At 41.0% G+C, this 23,689-nt stretch overlaps 1 non-coding gene across 1 annotated transcript; it reads left to right on the top strand.

Moving 5' to 3' along the window:
* Positions 1-15,759: 15,759 nt before the first annotated feature.
* Positions 15,760-15,867, top strand: LOC141645197 (small nucleolar RNA R71). Its single transcript, XR_012544781.1, has one exon. It is a non-coding gene; the product is annotated as a small nucleolar RNA R71 (small nucleolar RNA).
* The last annotated feature ends 7,822 nt before the right edge of the window (positions 15,868-23,689 follow it).

Raw genomic sequence — 23,689 nt, 5'->3', positions numbered from 1 at the left:
AGGTCAGTCATTAGGCAGTCAACGAGTCCCTAACAGGGCGGGTATTACAGTCTTCCTCCTTTAAAAAGAACTTCGTCCACGAAGTTCAACTCATCGCCTCCAAGCAACCAAAAGTGTATCCTAAGCCAAGTTGACCAACAAATACCAAACCTGAAAAGAACCACAAAACCATACCCGAAACATACCACCCAACATCTCATGCCGACTAATCATCATCATCCTCTCTCGCGAATATAACTATCAAAACACAAGTCCATCACGAGCCATCGTCCAAATGTTAACAACCGAAAAGATACATAGATACAAACTATTACATCCATTTACCAAGCGATTTCAACACCATTCAACACCATACAAATTTAACACAATTAAATTACTCAACATAATTCATATCTTCATAACAATGCAACAACTAAAATTACTCCACAAAAGATTAAATCATTGAAACAACATTTTGATTACTTAAAAGAAATAACAATTAAATCACTTAAAAGAAATAGCAAATAAATTATTTTAAAAGACGACATTTTTGGCATTTCACGCGCGACATTACTCTTCCCCTCTTAAAAGAACTTCGTCCTCGAAGTTCACCTTTAAGATGAGCTATATTATGATGAAACGAAAACCACAACCTATCCTTTAACATTACAAAACTTGTAATACTACGGATTTAATAGTTATATAATAATAATAATATTTTATTATATTTAGCAAGTTGGGCTTGAGACGGAATAATAATAGTAATAATAATAATAATAATAATAATAATAATAATAATAATACGTAATACATGTATTATATATACTCCCACCTACCATTCTACCCTTATATATACCCCCACCCATACTACCCTATCCTTATCATTTCATTTATCACATTTCCACCACAAAAATAGAGAGAAAAAGGGAGAAAAGAGAGAGATTGGAAGATATGGGGATTTTGTCCCTCCGCCTCGAGTTCGTAAGGTATGACCGTCTTATACTAGCCTTTATATTATTTAATTAGTACCGTTGATCCGCCTTGACCAGACTCATCCTTGACCCGTCATTGACCACCCATTAACGGCCGTTGACCACCCAAAAAGGTGTTTGATCGAGTAGAAAAAAAAAAAAGAAATTTGCAAGGATCAAACACGGGATAAGTGACACGGCTGTCGCAACCCTATCAAAAATAAAACCAACAGGCTCTAACTAATGCAGCAGAGGCAACTCGGGTATCGTATCCACATGGAGGCGGTGACTATCTACTCGTTATTCGGTCTGTCTACGGTCACAAAGTAGGGGGTTTAAGTTGTTTTTACTAAACTAACAAACTAAATTAAAAGCAAGGATTGAGGGAAAATAGAAAGAGAGATGCTAGGATGTCGGTTCACCATGATATTATACAAATTAGCTAAAGGTAGGTCAGTCGGTCTGATGTGAGAAGGGTAATGAAAAGGTCCTCTCGGTCCGCTATCCGCCCCAAAATACTACTAACTTAGCTTTCACCCTCATTAGTGTAGTCTATTGTCCATAGCAGGTCTATTCATTCCAATCTCTCGATCTAGGTTTGAATTTAACCAGTTTAATTACTTCAGTTGCATGTATTCAACCTAATAATTACAGTTATGTTGCTATCAAATAATTCTCACAATAAAGCCTACTAAACCAATTATCGCATCATTGCTATACTACCATGGTTCCTCTAATCCTAGCATTAAAGAATTAGCTACGCATAAATGTAAATAAAACAAGAACGAAAGATAAAGCAAGAACAAACATGATAAAGAGATGAGCAAAAGAGAAATAACATAAAAGAGAGAAAGGAAATTACAAAGAATGAGATCCGAAAAGGGAAGAGCGACGAAACGTTCAACAGTAGAAAAGCTGAGATAAAAGTCCAATAAAAGATAAATAAACCTAATTGAGTCTCTCCTATTTATAGGAGAGATATTTTTTCACCTAAGATACGATAGTAAGATATTAAAATCTTGCGTCAGATAGAAAAGTACTCGATCTAGGACTTTAGAACTCCTCGATCGAGTAACTCCTAGCAAAAACCTCTCGATCGAGGACATTAAGTACTCGATCGGGCACTATCAAAAAGGAACCTCTAGATCGAGGACTTTAAGTACTCGACCGAGCATTATAGTAATCGATCGAGTGGTTTTCAGCGCATAATTCCTGCTTCACGCATTGAACTTCAAACGACCACAATTTCTTTGTTACTTGGGCAAATAAAGCGTTTTCGGTGGCGTTGGAAAGCTAACAGGACAAGATTCATCTCCAATTTGAATCACTTCAATATCAGTTGTAGAACTCGAGATATGGCTCCTCAAAGTAGGCACTAGTAATTTGAAGCTCTTATTTTGTTGGCCTAGCTACCTTACTTCTATGCGCATCACAAAATATTAGTTTCCAACCTCCGACTCAACTCATTTCCTAAATGCATGCATAGGGACATGTATTAAGCTTAATTATGCTCCTCTCCGGTTCATACCTGCAAATAATACAAGACAAACCAAAGTAGCCTATTCGGGGGACATTTGTAGCTAAACACTACACAAAAATGCATGGAAATGCGTGCAAATATGGTACAATAAGTCTATATAAAATGCACGCATCAAACCTCTTCAAACTAAACCTTTGCTTGTCCCCAAACAAACTATATTCAAAACTAATGGAACAGAAAAGAAAACTCAGAGCTAGCTACAAATGTCCACTTAAACCGATTTAATGCAAACAACTAATACTTATAGGAAAACAGTCAAGTGCAAACGAGTTATAAGATGTTTATAATAGAGCTGAACTGTCGACCTTGCAAGACCTTTAATGATGGACTCTCACGGGTCACTCTTCTCTCATGAAGCAAAGGGTAAGCATATGAATTGTAAGAGATGAAGAAAAATAGTCCCTCACCTAAACTACGACCAACATAAACATGCATGCAACTATTATGATAGACAATTCTAGCTACCGTACACATACATTCCAACCAAACAAGATCCCGTCATAGCCGAGGGCTTAGAAAAGTATGGAATAGTGAGGTAATGGGTAAGAAGGGGCAAAACATTTTTGGGAATGTGAGGTTAATAATCAAGCTAGTTACCTAACAAAACCAAACTAAACAATATCCGATTCTTAATCATTAGAAATAAGCACAAGTGCCCCTTATTTTGGCACACAAACTCGCAAACCAAATGAATACATACTCCTCATAAGATATAAATTAAGCATAGGAGCGAAAACCGTCATTCAATCAAACTTTTTTTTCTTTCTTCACGGTTTTTTTTTTCTGATTTCCTTTTTCTGTTTTTTCTTTTCTTCACGTTTTTTTTCACTTTTTTTCTGTTTTTTTTTTCTTTTTTTTTTCATCATTTCAACTCCCCGTCTTCTTCATAAATTACCAACTCCTAAACAATACAATATAAACCAAACTTGGCACAATAAATTATATACCGCAAAACATACACTAACTAGCTTGACAAGGCAGGCTAAATTTGGAATGTAGCTAAGGGTCAAAAGGGCAAATTCGGCTAAATGTGGAGTTTAATGGGTAAAAATGAAGGAAAAAGGGAATGTAAGCACCTCCCTGCATGTGACACCAACCACTAACCCGAATGTATGTAGGCAAAAAGCAATTGAATCTCATATACGTGCAAATTAATGAAATATGTTATGCAGGGAGTATACTACTCACAATCCTACATGAAACCAGTCACAAATGACACCAGTTTTAAGGCTCTAATATCTTAGAAATTATTAGTAGGTTGCCAAAATTTCAGGTCAAGTCTATTTGTTCAGCTAAATTTTAACATAAACTCGTAGATTATGCAAATGACCAAGCTAATAAAATATCAATTTGTTGCAAGGCTTAAGTGAAATGACAAATTATAGTGCAATTTCATCATTGAAATCTACCGTTCCGACTCGACTTATATGCAAAAGTAAACGTGAATAATTTTTTTTGACTTTTCCAAATTTTTTAATTTTTATGAACTTGGACTTTTATAAAAATAAACAACAATGCATACAGAAATTAAACATGATAACAGAAATGCAATAAAAACAAAATGCAGACACAGATATGGATGCATAACCTCCCCAAACCAAACCGTACAATGCCCTCATTGTACCAAAAATAGGGAAAGGAAATGCAAACTGAAAAGAAGAGAGTGAAGTTCGGAAAACTTACAAGATAGCGCGAAGTATGGACCTCCCCAAACCAGCCAGCAACAAGGGAGGTCGCTATTAGCTCCATAACAGCATCACTGAAAGCGAGTCAAAACAAGCCTACTCGATGGTACTCGGTCGAGGTACAAAAGTACTCGATCGAGTCAAATGGGCTGCAGAAGTTGCTCGATCGAGAACAGAAAGTACTCGATCGAGGGATCCTTGTGAGGTACCTACAAATACGCAATGAACGACCCACAGGACTAACAAAACAAGCCTAACGTTCCAGTCTATCAGCTAAAAACCAATTATTACACACACAGCAAAAACTGAAATGTTTGAAAATCAACTAAAAAGTTTTAAAACTCCGGGTTGCCTCCCGAACAGCGCTAGTTTCGGATAGGTCCCAGCTCGACCTTCTTCTCTTCATCCACCAACAAAAATTAATGGCCCACGACAAGGCTTCTGACTGAACGCAGTCCCTTCAACATCCATAACTTTCACCTTCGGTCGCCACAACACTACATTGGAAGAACATCGAATTTTTACAGCATCGACCATGCCACCACCTTTCTTGGCCTTATCCCACGCCCTCCTCTTATATGGGATGGAATCTTCAAATTCTCCTTCCGGGTCTTCTAACCTGTCATGACCTGTATAAGAAGAAACAAAACGACATTCTTCCAAATTGCTCCCAAACTGGGGCGGAGGCGTTAAATCAACAGCAGTATATGATTTAACGGAAGGAATAAAAGGAATCCCATTGAGTGCAATAAAAGGAATAACATTACCTCCAATTTGATAGGATTGATCTTCAATTACCTTCTTATCATCATCCAGAATAGGCACAAATGACGAGTCAACACTGTTCACAGCTGAATCATTCGATCGAGAATGCAAAGTACTCGATCGAAGGGTTTCTTCCTAAAAACAACTCGATCGAACGATTGCATCAGTTCGATCGAGGTCTTCCTCGTACAAAACGTTCGATCAAATGGTGTAAACTGTTCGATCGAACACTTCCTCCTCATATAAGTCATTCGATCGAACATTGTAGGCTGTTCGATCGAATTTTTGTTGCTGTACAGTACAGAAGTCTTCGTATGATGCTTCATTCTCAGCTAAATTTTCGAATTCCGAGTCATACATATCGTCAATAGGCAACTCTGATTGCCTAGAATCCAACTCGGCAGCTAATTGAGCTATTTGAGATTCAACTAGCTTGAAGTGAGCCTCTCTAGATTTATCAGATTCTTGCACTTGAAGTGCAAGTGCCTTCACCAAAGACTTCAATTAAGCAATCTCTTCATTCTTTTTAGTGGGAGGAAGAGTTTGTTGTTGCGGCGGCCAGATAAATGGAGGCTTTTGATAGCCTCACTGCTGAAACGGATGTGGCGGCACATATGCATAGGATTGACTAGCTTGTCTACTGATACCGTCGTTTAGTACCAAAATTAAATTTATAATTCCAAACTAAAACTATAGCTAGTGATAGTAAGGGTCGAACCACAGAGAGACAAGGTTGATTTTGTTTGCTATTTTTTAGTCTATAAAGTAACGATTAATTGGGGGTTTTGAAATTGATTGATTAACTGGCTAATTGCTAAAATGAATATTCTTAACAAGATAAAAAGAGGATCGGGAATTTCGGTTCACCATGGCAAATAACAGGTCAGTCAAGCAACAGAGGTCTTATAATACGGTCTCAGGGAAGATAAGCTAGTCTTTCGATCAAAGCTCAAATAACCTCATGGTCTAATAATTCCCTAGAATTTATCAAAGCTTTCACTCAAGAGAAATTCTGAATCTAACGATAAATAAAGTTACCAATCTTTCAATCTAGCAAGGAATTTATCAAAAGATAATAAGACCAATACGGAAGAACTCATGCTACACAACAATCCTAATTTCATACCATGGCTCACCTAATTCCCAATCAAAGGAATTACCTACGCATAATCATAACTACACTAATTGCGAAATTAATAATAAAGAACAAATTCAACATGATGGAATCTAACTAACACAAAGGGGAAGAAATCAATTGCTGAAATTAATTGATGAAACAAGAATCAAAATAACAAGTGAAAGTAAGAAAAGGAAGAATTGCATAAAAAGCTTACTAATTGAATATCAAGAACCAAGCATTCATACCAAAGGTTTCCGTCTCAAGCTAGATCTGAAAACTAAGTTTTTTTCCAGAATGAAAAACATAACCTAAAAGTTGCTGCGTTCTACTGATAAAAAGATACCGAAAGTTAATTACAAGTTGGGCTTTTAAAAGTCTAACACGGAAAATTAAACGTCGCTCGAAAAGGTCGATCGATCGATCGGTCAAGACGGTCGATCGATCGACATGCGGAACAAAGAGCTTCGCATCGAGCTCCGGTGGTCGATCGACTGAAAGGCTTAGTCGATCGACTGAAAATGCTGTGCAGTGGCTCCTTGTTGCTTCCAATCAACTCTTCACTCCTTGCACGCATCCCAAGGTGAGTGAATGAACTCTCCTTCCTCTTGGCTTCCTTGAACTTGCTTCCGGAGGACGAACTTGGCTTGATTCAGCCTACTTCCACGCATTCCTACGATAAATCATAGAAAATGCAAAGTAAACCGTTTCGGGAGAAATAGTAGCCTTAAGCTATCAATTATGCATGGAAATACGTGCCAAAACCACAGATAAAGTGTATAGAATATGCACGCATCAAATCTCCCCAAACCAAACCTTGCTTGTCCCCAAGCAAGCACTATGACCCGTAAAAAAAACTAAATGGAAAGGAGTACATTTCAGAGCTATCTACAAGTCAATGCCAAACCATTTAATGCCCAAAGTCAACTACTGCAAAGCTTAAATCAAGCGAACAAATTTATGCATATCATAGAATTAAGTCGGGCGTTCGACCTTGCAAGACTCATACAATCGGACTCTCCCGGATCGCTCTTCTCTCAGCAAAGCAAATGGTAAGATAATATGTAAAGAGAGAGAAGAAAAGTATAGTCTCTCACCTAGACTGCGACCGACAAAACATGTATGCTTGACTATCATGAATAATGATTCTATTTACCATACATACGCATAACCACCGTCAAGGACTATCACATGCCGAACTATTGCAAAATTTTGATAAGTGAGGCTAAGTGGGAAAGAAGGGGCAAAACAATTATGGGAAAGTGAAGGTAAGAGCCAAGCTAGTACCTAACGAACCATCAGAAACCGAATCCCGTTCTTCCAACTTAATAAAAAATAACCATGCCTTTATTGACTAGGCAACACAAAAAAAAATCCAAACGAACGCCTCCAAATCAAGAGGTAAGCGCATGAGGCGTGTCTTTATTTCAGCCAAGACTCTTTTTTTTTCTCATTTCTGTTTCTTTCCCCTTTTTTTTTCTTTGATTTTCATTTTTTTTTTTCAAAATCTGAACTGGTGGTCGATCGACCAATGATGGCAGTCGATCGACCACCCTGCACACTTCAGAGCATTCTGCCCAGGTAAACAACTTCCTCTTTTTTTTTTCATTTTTTTTTCTGAATTTTTTCTTTCTTCTTTTTTTCATGCTGAAGTAAATCCTTCACTTCTCAAAAATACCCGCTCCAACATTACAAGAGCGAACCAAAACAGCTTAAATCAACAAATTCCTCTACTACCTCCTAGCTTGGCACAATGGTAGGCTAAGTATGGGATGTAGTTGAGGGCAACTGGCAATTTTGGCTTATAGTGGAGTTAATGGGGTAAAATGAGAAAGGGGAGGATGCAATGGTTCTCTAAACATGAAATACCGACCACAAACCAATGCGTATAGGCAATAAGCAATCAAAACTCATACACGTGCAAAACATGAAATGAAGTGAGTAACTACTCTCAAACCTAAATTAACCGGTCATAAATGTCACCAGTTATAGGCTCTATATCTCAGAAGGTATAAGTAGTTTGCCAAAAGTAATGAGTCAAGTCTAATTGCCCGAAATGGATTCCATAACAAAATTTGAAAGATCACTTCTAATTCTTGCTAAGTAGTTATGAAAAGGCAAGGAATGGCATATTTGACTAATAGAGCAAAATCATCATTAACAACTCCAATCCGACTCAACTATATGCATAAGTAAACGTGATATTTTTTTGTTTATTTTTCAATTTTTTCAATTTTTTTTTGAATGGTGAAAATAAAAACAAATGCAAGCAGAAATGCACTAAACATGTGACGGAAATGCAATAAAAAAAAAAACAAATGCAGATGCAAAACAAAAGGCATATGCAAATACCCTCCCCAAACCAAAACGCACAATGTCCCCATTGTGCTCAATAGCAAATCACCAGCAGAAAAATGGGAGAATAAAAGCATAAAAAAGTAGAAGGAAGCGAAAAGAGAAAGGAAAATAACTCACAAAATACGACCTCCCCAAACCAGCCAAAAACGGGGAGGTCACCAGCATCTAATCTCCACCCTCGTAGTCAGAGTCTCTGTCCTCGTCGGACCCCGACTCACTCTCCTCCTCCTCCTCAGCAGCAGGAGTAGCTCTCCTGGAAACGGAGGGAGTGGCTCTCCTGGAAGTGGAGGGACCAGTAGTGGTGGTGGTAGGAGGGGGTCTCCTAGCAGCCTGAGGGTAGCCATCCACAGGGGGAATAAAGTAAGAAGGGTGAGCCCAGTCACCCTGTGGAAGCATCCCCCCCCGAGCTAGCTCGTCGTAGACCGGGAACAGGGCGATGGCCGTGTCCAATCTGTGCTCGTTGAAGCTCCTGCACAAATCACCCAAGACACGTGACATTGCCCTCTGGTCCATGACCGGAGGGACAACTAAGGGAGTAGGTGGTCGAAAAGTGGAGGTAGGGGGTGCCTGTGAAGAGGAGGCACGAGCCCTCCTCGAAGTGCCAGCAGAAGGCGTGGCCGCCACCAAAGGAAACCTGTAACTAGGCAAGGGCGGCCTAGCAGCCCCCTCAACAGTGGTGAAGGGCAGGACAGGAGGGTAGCCGGTGACAGGGATGCGGTCACAGATGAAAGAGTCAATCTTCCACCGCATCTTGTCTATCGACCCAATAGACACCCTGCGCGTAACGGAGGTCCATAAAACGCAGCTCAGGGTCAATGGGGTCCTCCTGTCGAGGGAAAAGTAAAACAAGGCGGTTGGCGATACGTGTCACCAAACCGCCACAGGCAATGGTGGTCAAGGTGCCCTCACTTACAGTCTGAAAGTGAGCGGCGGTTAAGTAGGCAATGTTATAGATGCGGGCTCTCCGACGCTCAACGTTCAGATAACCCGCCAAAATCGAAAGCTCAATATTATTCACGTTATTGGACTCTTTACGGCCAAAAATGGTATTACCCATTAGCCGTAGAAAATAACGAAGAGGGGGCAAGTGGACGGAAGTGCCCGTTCTCCTCGACCCGTAAGTGTCACCGATACAAGACCACATGGTCCGGTGAGTGTCAGAGGGGTCCGAGGTTCTGCCCTCGGAGTAAAGACCCAGAAAACCCGCAAAATCAGCAAGTGTTAGAGAATAATTGACATTAAAAAGTCGAAAGGAAATGCAGGGTTTGGTCTCATCAGCCTCAAAGGCTTCGGAATCAAAAGCGTAAGAGGAAAAGAATTCAAGGGTCAAAACATAATATGTGAACTCAGCCATGTCCACAAGACCTATCATACCCGTCCCATTTAGCAGGGACACGACCGACTCGTAACAGCCTAGTTTCTCCAAAGTGTCTTTGTGAAGAAACCGGGTAGCTGTGACCTTTACAGTCGAAACAAAGAAGGAGAATTTAGCGCGCTGAATAGGTTTATCAAAGATAACCTGTGGATAGTCAGGTAGACTATCCGTAGTGGATTCTATCATCAGAGGCGGTCCGCGTGGCCGCTTAGCAGGCCGTTGGCTCGACTACCTTTCCTGCATTGGCTCCTTCCCTTTTGTCATTCTTGTGCCTGTAAAAGAATCAAATTAGCAACAATTAACCAACTTAAGTTTCAATTTCTAGAAACCCGAATCAAAATCAGACGATCCACGCAAATTAGGGTTTCGAAATTTTTGGGGCAAACTGAAATAACCGTCTCCCAGTTGCTAATTAGTGTCGAAAATCAAAGGGGAAAGGCTAGAATAAGCAATTAAAGTATATAAATGACCAGAAATCACACCCTAAAATCGTTTTCCCTAAATCGATTTTTTTCGTCTCAAGGGCACATTACTCGAAAATTTCGCATGGAGCTTCAGCAAAACTCGAATAAAAAGCATGAAGATGGAATTAGAGACATACCTTGAAGAACTTTGAAGATTAAAGCAATAAAAATCAAGTGATTAGGACGGGATGTAGGTGAAAATCGCAGCAGGGGAGAACTTAGGGTTTCTTTTGTTTTTCAGATTTTTGGGAAGTGAATGAATGAGAAAATAAGGATGAAAACTTCCCTTATTAAGTGCCTCGAACTCATGGGACTGGTCGATCGACTAATTGACCCGATCGATCGACCACCTCTCTATCACAAGATTCTTCTGTTTTCTTTGTGTCAGTCGATCGACTGAACCTCCTGGTCGATCGACAAAGACCTGGCAATTTAGCTCAAATTCGTCAAACTTGTTTCCCGACTTAATCCCCGTTTGTCTCACAATATCCAGTAAATCACTTACGCACTTTGCATAAAATAAATTCCTGCGGAAATCATCAAAGGCGTACAATTTTCCCAAACCAAGAAATCGCAAATGCATGAAATGAAAGGAAACAAGACAAGAAAACTTAAAATGCAAATTGAATAAAATAACAAAAGTGAAATCCTAAATTACAAAATAACTACAACCTGGGTTGCCTCCCAGTTAGCGCTGGTTTAAGAGGTCCCGCACGACCTTGTTACCTCACTTTTCATCATCTGATAGCGGATCGAAGTACAAGACCTCGACCTTCCCAACATATGCATCTGATCCATGATAGTGCTTCACATATTGGCCATTTACCTTGAACCTTTCTCCAGCAGAGGTCTCCAATTCAACTGATCCGAACTTTGTGACAGCTGTGACCGTATAGGGGCCGGTCCACCTGGATTTCAGCTTACCAGGAAATAAACGGATACGAGCGTTAAAAAGAAGTACCTTATCGCCAATATGGAACTCGCGCTTGATGATTCTCTTGTCGTGCCAGCGCTTTGATTTCTCCTTGTAGATCCTTGCATTGTCATAGGCCAGCAGACCTAAATTCCTCCACTCATTCAATTTGTGTCATGCGTTTCTCACGAGAGAGGTTAGGATCCAAATTCAAATCACAAATAGCCCACCAAGACTTACGCTCTAGCTCAACAGGTAAATGACATGTCTTACCATATATCAATCGGTATGGAGACATCCCGATTGGCGTTTTAAACGCAGTTCTATAAGCCCATAAGACATCATCCAACTTAAGACTCCAATCTTTCCGTGATTTAGAAACAACTTTAGCTAAGACTTCTTTCAACTCTCTGTTAGAAACCTCAACCTGACCACTAGTTTGGGGATGATACCCCAAACCTCTACGATGTTGGACACCGAATTTAGTCAATAAAGCACTAAGTTGTTTCTCTTTAAAATGCATTCCTCCATCGCTAATGACAACCCGAGGGACACCAAAACGAGGGAAAATGATCTTTTTAAACAGTTTAATCACGACCTTTGCATCGCAGTGGGGAGTAGCAATAGCTTCTACCCATTTGGATACATAATCTACAGCTACGAGGATATATTTATTACCTTGACTGCTCGGAAAAGGTCCTTGATAATCGATGCCCCAGACATCGAAAATCTCAACCTCCAGAATGCCTACCTGTGGCATCTCATGTCTCTTGGAAATATTCCCCGATCTTTGACAAGCATCGCACTCAAGAACAAAATCGCGACAATCTGCATGCAAAGTTGGCCAATAGAAACCAGATTGAGTATTTAGCTACGGTCCCGGACGGACCGTGATGACCACCATAAGCAGAAGAGTGGCAAGCCTCTAGGATATCCTTCACCTCCCACTGAGGCACGCATCTCCGGATGAGACCGTCTGCGCATTCCTTGAAAACATAAGGATCATCCCAAAAATATTGTCTGGCATCATAAGCAAACCGCTTCTTCTACTGCCATGAAAGCTCGGGTGGTATCCTACCTGTCACAGCAAAGTTAGCAAAATCAGCAAACCACGGAGGTGGATAAGACCCTGAAGTACTGATAGCTAACAAACTCTCATCAGGAAAAGAATCATTAATAGGCAAAGAATCCTCCCTTTCTGTCAGCTGCAGACGAGATAAGTGGTCAGCTACCACATTCTCTGCTCCTTTCTTATCTTTGATCTCCAAATCAAACTCCTGCAAAAGGAGTATCCACCTCAAAAGCCTTGGCTTTGCATCTTTCTTAATAAAGAGAGTCTTCAACGCTGGTATGGTCGTGTAAACAATAACCTTAGAACCTAACAAATAAGACCGAAATTTGTCTAAGGCAAAAACAACAGCTAGAAACTCTTTCTCAGTGGTAAAATAGTTGACTTGAGCCTCATCCAGAGTTCGGCTCGCATAGTATATGGCATTCAAAGCTTTATTCTTTCACTGTCCCAGAACTTCACCGATCGCATAATCGCTGGCATCACACATGATCTCAAATGGGAGGTCCCAATCAGGCGGCTGAATGATTGGCGCAGAAACTAGGGCCTCCTTTAACCTGTTAAAAGCGACATGGCACTCATCAGTAAATTCAAAGACAGCATCCTTAAGGAGCAATTGTGTAAGTGGTTTAGCAATTTTTGAAAAATCCTTAATGAAACGCCGGTAGAAACCAGCGTGACCTAGGAAACTCCTCACTCCTTTAACATTCACGGGAAGAGGTAATTGCTCAATCACCTGCACCTTTGCCTTGTCAACATGTATACCTTTATCAGAAATGAGATGCCCTAACACAACTCCCTCATTGACCATAAACTGACACTTTTCCCAGTTTAAAACAAGATTAACATCTATACAACGCTGCATGACTTTATCAAGGTTAGCTAAACAACGATCAAAGTCACTGCCATAAACTGAGAAATCATCCATGAATACTTCCATAATATTCTCTATATAATCAGAAAAAATCCCCATCATGCACCTCTGAAAGGTAGCAGGGGCATTACACAATCCGAAAGGCATTCTACGATACGCAAAAACACCCTGTGGACAGGTAAAAGTAGTCTTACTCGATCGTCCAGGATGAATAGGGATCCGAAAGAACCCGAATATCCGTCTAGAAAAAGAAAAATTTGTTAGAAGCAAGTCTTTCAGTCATTTGGTCAACAAAAGGGAGGGGGAAATGGTCTTTCTTGGTGGCGGCATTTAACTGTCTATAATAAATGCACATCCGCCACCCTGTCACTACTCGAGTTGGTATTAATTCATTTTTATCATTTTTAACCACGGTAGTCCCTCCTTTCTTCGGGACCACCTGAACTGGGCTAACCCACTTGGAGTTGCCAACTGTATAAATAATACCGCATCAAGTAGTTTCATCACCTCACCATGACAACTTCCTCGCATCTTCGGGTTCAACTTGCGTTGACCCTGTCTATAAGGCTTGTGGCCTTCTTCCAACTCTATCCTGTGCATACAGACATGGTGATGCCCTTAATGTCATCCAAGGAGTAACCCAAAGCCTTCCTGTTTTTCTTAAGTACACACATCAAAGGCATAACCGGTCATCATTGAGCTTAGAGCTAACGATAGCCTGGGTCCGCTCCGTATCATCTAGAAAAACATACTTAAGATTAGGGGGAAGTGGCTTACGCTCTGGCACCTTTACCTCTACAGCATAGACAGAATCAGCTTCAATGGTGTAGCAAGTGTTCACCAAGTTATCGTTGGCCAGGCTCAAAAGCATCTCATCTTCTTCCTCATTGAGCTCGTAGCTCTCCATTGAGGCAACCAAAGCATCTGGCTCCTCAAAGATTCTCCATCAGATTACCTGCACACTCATCTAAATGGGTTAGATCAGCTAAGGGATCCTTGGCTAAGGATTCCCTCCAATTACAAGTAATAACCCTGTCAACAATATCGATGGAATAACACGTATCCTCATCAGCAGGTTCAGTTGCCTTGTGAGCAAGACTGAACTCAATGGTGTCATCCCCTACCTCTAAGGTGATGGTTCCGCGTTTGACGTCTATCACAGCTCCAGCTGTATGTAAGAACGGTCTGCCTAAAATAATAGGTATCTGACTATCCTCTGCAATGTCCAAAACAACGAAATCTACAGGAATAAAAAACTTACCCACTCGAACGGGTACATCCTCTAGAACACCTATAGGTCTCTGAGTCGATCTATTTGCCATTTGAACGGTAATATCGGTCACCTTAAGTCTACCAATGTTTAACCTTTCGCAAACAGAATACGGCATGACACTAACACTGGCCCCTAAGTCACAAAGGGCCTTTCCAATTACGTGGTTACCTATAGTGCAAGGAATTGAAAAACTACCCGGGTCCTTTAATTTAGGTGGCACATTAACTTGTGAAAGAGCATTACATTCCTCCACAAATGCAACATTACCATCATCACGAAAATTTCTCTTACGATTCAAAATATCTTTCATAAATTTAGCGTAAGAGGGTACCTGGGTAATTAAATCAGTGAAAGGAACCGTTACCTCGAGATTCTGGACCATCTCCAGAAACTTACCAAACTTACGCTCCAGCTTGGTAGCCTTCAAACGCTCCGGATACGGGATCGCAACACCGGCCGTAGGATCGTAACCTTCGGCTTCCGTAGGTTTAAAACCCCCGTCAAATCATCAATGAGTGACGAATCATGCAAACTAGTTGACGGATTTGCATCTTGCTCTGGAGATCCAGTCGATCGACTGGTATTGGTGGTCGATCGACCAAGTAAGTCGGGCGTGAAAGTTGTGTCATCCCGTCGTAATCAACGTCATCGTATCTCGGTCGATCGACTGAGGATGTTGGTCGATCGACTGGATGTGCTAGGTGTGAATAGTTTCTGACCAGAAACTATTTCGTCTGACAATTCAGTCGATCGACTGGGAATGTTGGTCGATCGACCTGAATTACTGGCATTCAGACTCGTTTTTGCATCAGAATTCAAACGAGCTTCTTCATCATCTCCCGAGTCTTCCTTTGGCTTGTCGGGACTTCATAAGAAAGGCCACTTCTGAGATTGATGGCATTGATCGTCTCAACTGGCCCTTCACATTTAATTGAAGAATTAGCGGCTTGCTTAGCCTCCATATCCTCCAATTGTTTCACAAAATTCCGTGAGGACTCAATCCCGGCTGCTTCCATATTCGCCACTTGAACCAAAAGGAGTTGGACCATCTCTCTCAACTTCTCGATCTCATCAGAGTTTTGAACAGGAATCTCGACTTTCTCCTTGGAAGCTTCAGAAATCTCGTGTTTCTCGAGACGGGTAGAAATGGAAGTTATAAGTGTCACAACAACAGTCATGTCTTCACTTTGCTTTCGTGACTTACCACGTGAACTTCCAAACTCAGCTTTATGGACTGCCATCTCCTCAATGGTGTTCCAACCTTTACTTTGACCGGTATTATTTTGAAACCTGCCATTAGCAAATTGCATCCAAGATGACCTTGTAATCATCATATAAAGCATTGTAAAATAGATTGCAAAGATACCATTCTTTGGAAACCATGATGAGGGACACTCGGACCAAAATTTTGAAACGTCCCCATGCTTCACAAAAATCTTCGTCGGCTCCTTGCTGAAAACTCGTGATTTTACTCTTCAAGGCATCGTCTTGAAAGCGGGAAGTACTTCTTGTAGAAGGCTAGTGCTAAAGATGTCCAATCGGTGACTCACCTGCTACTCTATCGAGGTAGCGATACCAATCTCGCGCCGAATCCTTCAAGGAGTATAAGAACATGAACCCCTTTACTTCATCTTGAGTTACCCCCTCCGGTATAGGTATTGAAAGCAAGAATAGTCCGTGAAAATTTCCATATGTTTCAAGGGGTCTTCATCTGGTAGACCCGCTGAATCGATTCCGTTCCACTAAATCAATATAAGAGGAACGAAACTCGAATTTACCGGTAGAAGGGGTAGGTAAAATCGTTGCCCCTTTGGAAGGTGGTGCTTCTTTGGTGAAAATTATCATATATCGTAGCCATAACTTCCAAAATGAGAGTACTCAAGTCTTCCTCTCAAAAACCTGTCTTCTAACTGTGCAAAAGCAAAACTAGAAGCAAAGGTAAGCAACGGCCTCAAGGAACAAAAGTTCCTTGAGACAAGGAAAATAAACTAAAATAAAGCAAACAGAATTACACCGTCTCCCCGGCAACGGCGCTAAAATTTGATACCGTCGTTTAGTACCAAAATTAAATTTATAATTCCAAACTAAAACTATAGCTAGTGATAGTAAGGGTCGAACCACAGAGAGACAAGGTTGATTTTGTTTGCTATTTTTCAGTCTATAAAGTAACGATTAATTGGGGGTTTTGAAATCGATTGATTAACTGGCTAATTGCTAAAATGAATATTCTTAACAAGATAAAAAGAGGATCGGGAATTTCGGTTCACCATGGCAAATAACAGGTCAGTCAAGCAACAGAGGTCTTATAATACGGTCTCAGGGAAGATAAGCTAGTCTTTCGATCAAAGCTCAAATAACCTCATGGTCTAATAATTCCCTAGAATTTATCAAAGCTTTCACTCAAGAGAAATTCTGAATCTAACGATAAATAAAGTTACCAATCTTTCAATCTAGCAAAGAATTTATCAAAAGATAATAAGACCAATACGGAAGAACTCATGCTACACAACAATCCTAATTTCATACCATGGCTCACCTAATTCCCAATCAAAGGAATTACCTACGCATAATCATAACTACACTAATTGCGAAATTAATAATAAAGAACAAATTCAACATGATGGAATCTAACTAACACAAAGGGGAAGAAATCAATTGCTGAAATTAATTGATGAAACAAGAATCAAAATAACAAGTGAAAGTAAGAAAAGGAAGAATTGCATAAAAAGCTTACTAATTGAATATCAAGAACCAAGCATTCATACCAAAGGTTTCCGTCTCAAGCTAGATCTGAAAACTAAGTTTTTTTCCAGAATGAAAAACATAACCTAAAAGTTGCTGCGTTCTACTGATAAAAAGATACCGAAAGTTAATTACAAGTTGGGCTTTTAAAAGTCTAACACGGAAAATTAAACGTCAGCTCGAAATCGGTCGATCGATGGTCAAGACGGTCGATCGATCAACATGCGGAATAAAGAGCTTCGCCTCGAGCTCCAGGTGGTCGATCGATCGAAAGGCTTAGTCGATCGATCAAAATACTTGTGCAAAGATGGCTCCTTGTTGCTTCCAATCAACTCTTCACTCCTTGCACGCATCCCAAGGTGAGTGAATGAACTCTCCTTCCTCTTGGCTTCCTTGAACTTGCTTCCGGAGGACGAACTTGGCTTGATTCAGCCTACTTCCACGCATTCCTACGATAAATCATAGAAAATGCAAAGAATACCGAGATTCAGAGGAACGATTAAAAATAAGAACAGAAATCCAATGCTAAAACGATGTTCCGAACCCTAATTACTCGAATAAACTCAAACTCAAAGTACTGTATTGTGATAAAAACTTGATAGAAAACTGATATCTAACTTGACTGGTTATGCTACGTTATATAGCAATCAACGTAACACCTTATTTCCTAAACCTAAACTTCACGGGCTTCAAGATTCACAGTCTTTTAATTTACGTCTGGAATAGAAATCGTCGATCGATCGATAAGGTCTGGTCGATCGATCGCTTCCTCAAACAAAAAAGTAGCTTTTGGAACCCGAGCATTGGTCGATCGACTGAAGGTAACGGTCGATCGACTGGATGAGCTGCTACTTGACTTCTTAAAACACGTGGACTTGTCTTTTGGGCCTTGAATTGCGCACCAAGCTCGTTCCTTAAGCAATTCCTTTACGTCATTTGCAATGCAGATTACTCGGGGACGGATTTGGCTTGATTTCCCGTTGAATTCTCCACATTTCTGCAATAATGTACAAAATACGGAAGTAGACGGATATAGGGGGAAATGTAGCATAAACTACAAGAATGAGCTCTGAAATGCGTGTAAAATGGGATGTAAAACATCATATAACTAACACGCATCAAACTTCCCCAAACCAAACCCTTGCTTGTCCCCAAGCAAGAACTAGACTCGATCTAATGACCTAATGGAACGAGTTCAATCTCAGAGCGAAATGCAAACTGTAAGGCCTAAACCAATTTAATGCACAACCGACAATCAATTAGTAATGTGAATCATGCAAACGAGTTATGAAGTCGTTAAAAACTGCTGAACCGTTGACTATAGAGACTTATCAAATTGGACTCTCGCGGGTCGCTCAAATCACTCATAAGCACAGGTGAATATATGTAAGATAGAGAGAATTCATTTTGTAGTGACTCTCACCTAACTACGACCTATGAAAACATGCCAGCAATAAAATATGAAAATGACCTCTACGACCGTACATACGCATTCCAACCGAACAGATGACCAATGACACATGCCGAGGTATATATGGGATATGTGAGGTATGGGTAAGAAGGGGCAAAACATTTTATGGTAAAGTGGAGGTACAGGTGATCAAGCTAGTACCAAAACGGAACCAAGTGGCAACATCCAACTTCTTGCTCATAATCAAACGAAGCAGTGCTAAAGCAAGCACAAAACTCACAATCTCCAAACTATCAAATCAATAAACTCCCCATAGGATATAAATGAATCATGGGAGCAAAAATCGCCAAAAGATAAGGATTAAATTATGCGAATTGACTTCTTTTCTCGAATCTCAGTCGATCGACCATATGTGGCAGTCGATCGACTCATTTGAACAGTACAGAACCTCTCTTTTTTTTCTTTTCCGAATCATTTTTTCATCTTTTTTTCTTTTTATATTTCTTTCTTTCCTTCTTTTCATTTTCCCAACCGTCGTCTCAACAGAGCATATGCCACCAAAAATGAGTAACAATCCCGAAAACACAGACTACTAGCTTGACAAGGGACAGCTAAATGTAGGATGTAGTAAATGGGACAAAAAAGGATATTTTTGGCAGTGTGAAGCTTATGGGTAAAATGAGAAAAGGAAACCTCTTCCACATGTGTCAACAAACCACAAACCGAGTGCATACAGGTATTAAGTAGATCAAATTCATATTCATGCAAATTAAGGAAACATGTCTCATAAGGAGTACTACTCACATTCCTAGGTAAACTGGTCATGAATGTCACCAGTTATAGGCTCTAAATCTCAGAAAGTATAAGTAGTTTGCCAATTATTAAAGTCAAGTCTCAAGTTCAGCAAGAAATTTAACAAAAACTCGTAGATATGCATATACGATTCTACTAATAACATGTTAATTTAGCAAGGCTCAGGCAAAACAGGTGCAAATGCAAAATCATCATAGAAATACTACCGTTCCGACTCGACCTATATGCTAAAATAAACGTGCATTTTATGGGAATTTTTTGAAATTTTTCAAATTTTTTTTGAATTTTGTGTATATATAAATAAAGAAACAACAATGCAAAAACATAATATAAACGTGAATGCAAGCATATGATATGCGACGCAAAACCCTTCCCCAAACCAAATCGCACAATGTCCCCATTGTGCAAAATCATGTAATGAAGAAAAGAGAAATGGGAATTTGCGAGAAAATAAATAAGCAAGACGCAAAGGAAAGATATGGAACTCACAAGACTTTAAGCGCAGCAAAGGAAACCTCCCCAAACCAGCGTGAGCTAGGAGGTTTCAGTAGCTAGCAGTGCTTCCAATAAGAGTGCCTGAAAGACAGAAAATACCACGCATAAGACTGAGAAAACAATTCGAGGCGTAAAAACTGTGCACAAATGAGACAATAGAAGAGATAGATAATTCGACGGAAAATAAAGTGGAGTAGAAGACTCCCTTAGGTTCGCATATCGACCAAACACAGCAGGGGAGAGGTCGTGAACGAATATAGCAGCAGCAGTGGTCGATCGACCAAGAAGATCAGTCGATCGACCAGGTGGGCGTGAATGAGCTCTCGTAAACCCGCAATTGATCGATCGACCAATGGTGCCGTCGATCGATCGAAAAAACACTTCTTGCGGCGTCTTATTTCTTCGTAATTGCTCAATGATTTGAGCTAACAAACTCCAAATACCTGCAAATGCACAATAATACGCGCCCAAAATTGCGCAAAACCCAGAATAAAGCCTAAAGTACTTAAAAATCTTAGCAAAAAGAATAAAAGCGAAGTTTCCGCGCACACAAAAGCAATAAAAATGTCTTAACAAAACAAATAAAATGAAGTTTATAACGAACTTGATCAACTAGTAGTTGATCAAGAAGGACCACGGTATGGCCCACTTCGTCGGCTTCTGGCTACTAGAGGTAGCCTCATTGGTGCTTATGTTATCAGTTGCACCCTTCTTAGCTTCAACAGTCGGAGAGCTCAGCTGATCAACTTTGTCACCTCCCCAATCAAGGACTTCCTTGGAATCGTCAGACTCCAAATTAGACCATCTCACCTTAACTGGCCCATCTTCCACTTCCTCATCAGTCCCATAGCTTAGGCATCCAAGACCGCCTCTTGAAATGATTTGCTCTCTCATGGCCGGAATAACTTGCACTTGCTCTTCCCCAAACCAGCTCCGCATTATTAGAAACAGACAAATCTTCCTCCGTTTGCTCCGGTGCAGGGCGGAGGGGTTACAACAGGAATAGAAATAGGCATATCGGGAAGTACAAAGTACGATTTCTTTTCGTAAACCGTATTACGGGTTACGGGCCACATGGGATCCTTTTTCTTAGCTTAGTGGGCAAAGACAATAGAGTGCTTTCCCACTTTGAAAGTCAAGGTTCCTAGACCGACATCTATAATCGCACCCAAGCGGTGTGCGAGAAATGGCCTACCCAAAATAATGGGAATATGGTCATCCTCGGGCATGTCAAGGACAACAAAGTCAACAGGAAAGAAAAACTTCCCTATCTGGACGGGTATGTCCTCTAGGACTCCTATAGGCTCGACCGCAGATCGGTCACCATCCGAACTGTCATCTCGGTTATTGCAAACCTGGTCAACTTAAGCTTCCTAGCTAGACTCAAGGGCATGACACTTATCTTTGGCTCCTAAGTCACATAATGCCTTTTCGATAGAAAAGGTACCTATCTTTCGCAAGGAACCGAAAAACCGCCCGGGTCTTCTAACTTATGGGGCGCAGTGTGAGACAAGTAGGAGCAAGACTCTTTAGTTAACGCAACAGTGTGAACATGTTCAAGCGATTTTTTCTTTGACAACAACTGTTTCATAAATTTAGTGTATGCTGGCACTTGGTTAACTAACTCAAGGAAGGGTACCTAAACATTTAAGCTACGAATAACTTTCTCAAATTTACTAAAAGATACCTGTTCCTTCGTTGGCACGAGTCTCTCCGGATATGGGGCTGTAAGGAGTACCTTGGCTCTCTCCTCCAATTCACGCGCACCGGCATCCTTGGACTTAGGCTGAAAGTCCGTCACCTTCTCTTTGTTGAAGCTAGACCCCTCCTCAGACCGTCTCAAATGAGAACCATTGACCGTCATTGGATCGAACTTCGGAGCCGAGACTGACCCATCAGCACTCGGGTCTGCCCCCAAAATTTTCGGGATGGTGTTTCCCCGAAACAAGTGGTCTCGTAGATTATTTGGCATCAAAGGACGAAATTCTTCAGCATCAGCAGCGATCTCGGTCGATCGACCATTCTCCTCAGTCGATCGACTGAGATGTACAGATTCGAAGCTCCTCAGTAACCCGTGCTTGATCGATCGATGGTATATATCGATCGACCGGAATACAGCGGCGTCTTTTTCTTTGATTTGTTCGTTGAAGCTTTCTCTTGACTTGTTTCCGGCTCATCTTTTCCAACAGCATCCTCAACCATGGCAGGACCATCAAGGGTGAACCCGCTCCTCAAAGTGATGACATTTAGGGTCTCCTTTTGTTCGGGTTGAGTGGGTAAGTGTCCGGGAGCTCGAGTGTTACTTTTACTAGCCAGTTGAGCAATTTGGCTCTTTAGTAACTTCATCCCGGCCTCTCTTGCTTGGGACTCTTTCAGCAACAAATTCTTTAGCTCGGAAAATTCAGAATTTTGTGATTGTTTTCTTTGCGGCACATAAGGAGGCTTTTGATCTCTTTGTTGCTTTTGATGAGGAGGCACATATGGTCTTCTTTGTGGCGGAGGTTGGGTTGGATTCAAAACATTTCGGCTTCTCCAACTCAAGTTTGGATGCGGTGGCTCGTAGTAGGTGTTTGTCTGCCTATAGTGTTGAAAGGCAAAGACAAGATTCAAAGGGACTAGGGCAGTTTTTCGAGACATGGCCCTCAACTCCACACCTTTCACAGACGAAAGGACCGTCCGACACAGCATTGACTTGGTATATCCCACCTTTAGAAGCTCCTCCTAGCTCATACTTGTCAAATCTCGTGGTGAGAGCCTCAAGTGCAAAGAACAGAGGAAGATTCAGCAGCTCTCCTCCGGTTCCCTCTCGAATTCCCATATTCGGCCTTGTGGGTAGCTAGATCGTCAATGATCTTCCACCCCTTGGTTGCTCCCAAATTTTCAGCCGAATCTTCCATTGGGTCGCAAAGCATCCAAAATGGCCCTCGATCGTCGTACAACCCATTGTAAAAATGATTGCACAAACTCCACTTTTCAAACCCATGGTGCGGTATGGTTCGCACTAACTTCTTGAATCAGACCCATGCCTCGTGGAAATTCTCATCTGGCCCTTGTTTAAAGCCCGTGATTTGAGCTCTAATAGCGATCGTCCTTGAAGCAGAGAAGTACTTCTTGTAGAACGCTAATGCCAATGTGTTCCAATCGTGATCCCCGAGCGGTCCGGTCCAAATCTCTATACCACTCCCTTGAAGCATCACGAAGGGAGAAGATGAACATGGTCTCCTTGATTTGATCCTCGGGTCACGCCGGTGGTGGGGGAATGGAGCAGCAGTAGTCAATAAAGGTCTCCATGTGCTTAGCTGCATCTTCATTTGCAGCTCCCCCAAACTGATTTCTCTCGAACATAGTAATGTAGGCAGGCTTTGGTTCGAATTTCCTGGCATCTCCTGGTAATTCGAACCCTTTGTATAAGTTATCGGCTGTCGGCTCAGAATAACTAGCTATACTTGCTTCCTTGGCCATGACTGGAATTTCCGGAGAAGTAACTGTCTCGGCTGAAGAAGTGGAAACGGGTGAAGACTGTGGGTCTTCTTCGAACAGATCGTTCTCGTAATAGCTTGACAGAGTACTCAGCTCTTCCTCTGTCGGTAATACCCTTTGTGTTCGTCTCAACTCGCGCAAGGATCTTTCAAGCTCAGGGTTTAATGGTACTAATTCTCCACCCTATGACCTGCGCATAAGAAGAAACTACAAAAAGATTATAAGAAAAGTTCAAGGAACGGATGTCCCTTAAACTAAGAAAGACTAAAAATGAAAACAACTAAAATTAGGACTATTGCCTCCCCGGCAACGGCGCCAAAATTTGATACCCGTCGTTGTGAGTACCAAAGATAAAATTTATAATC

The sequence above is a fragment of the Silene latifolia genome, chromosome 2, assembly GCF_048544455.1.
Source record: "Silene latifolia isolate original U9 population chromosome 2, ASM4854445v1, whole genome shotgun sequence".
Classification (NCBI taxonomy): domain Eukaryota; kingdom Viridiplantae; phylum Streptophyta; class Magnoliopsida; order Caryophyllales; family Caryophyllaceae; genus Silene; species Silene latifolia.
The sequence above is the reverse complement of the archived record's forward strand: the minus strand, read 5'-3'. Positions and strand labels throughout refer to the sequence as shown.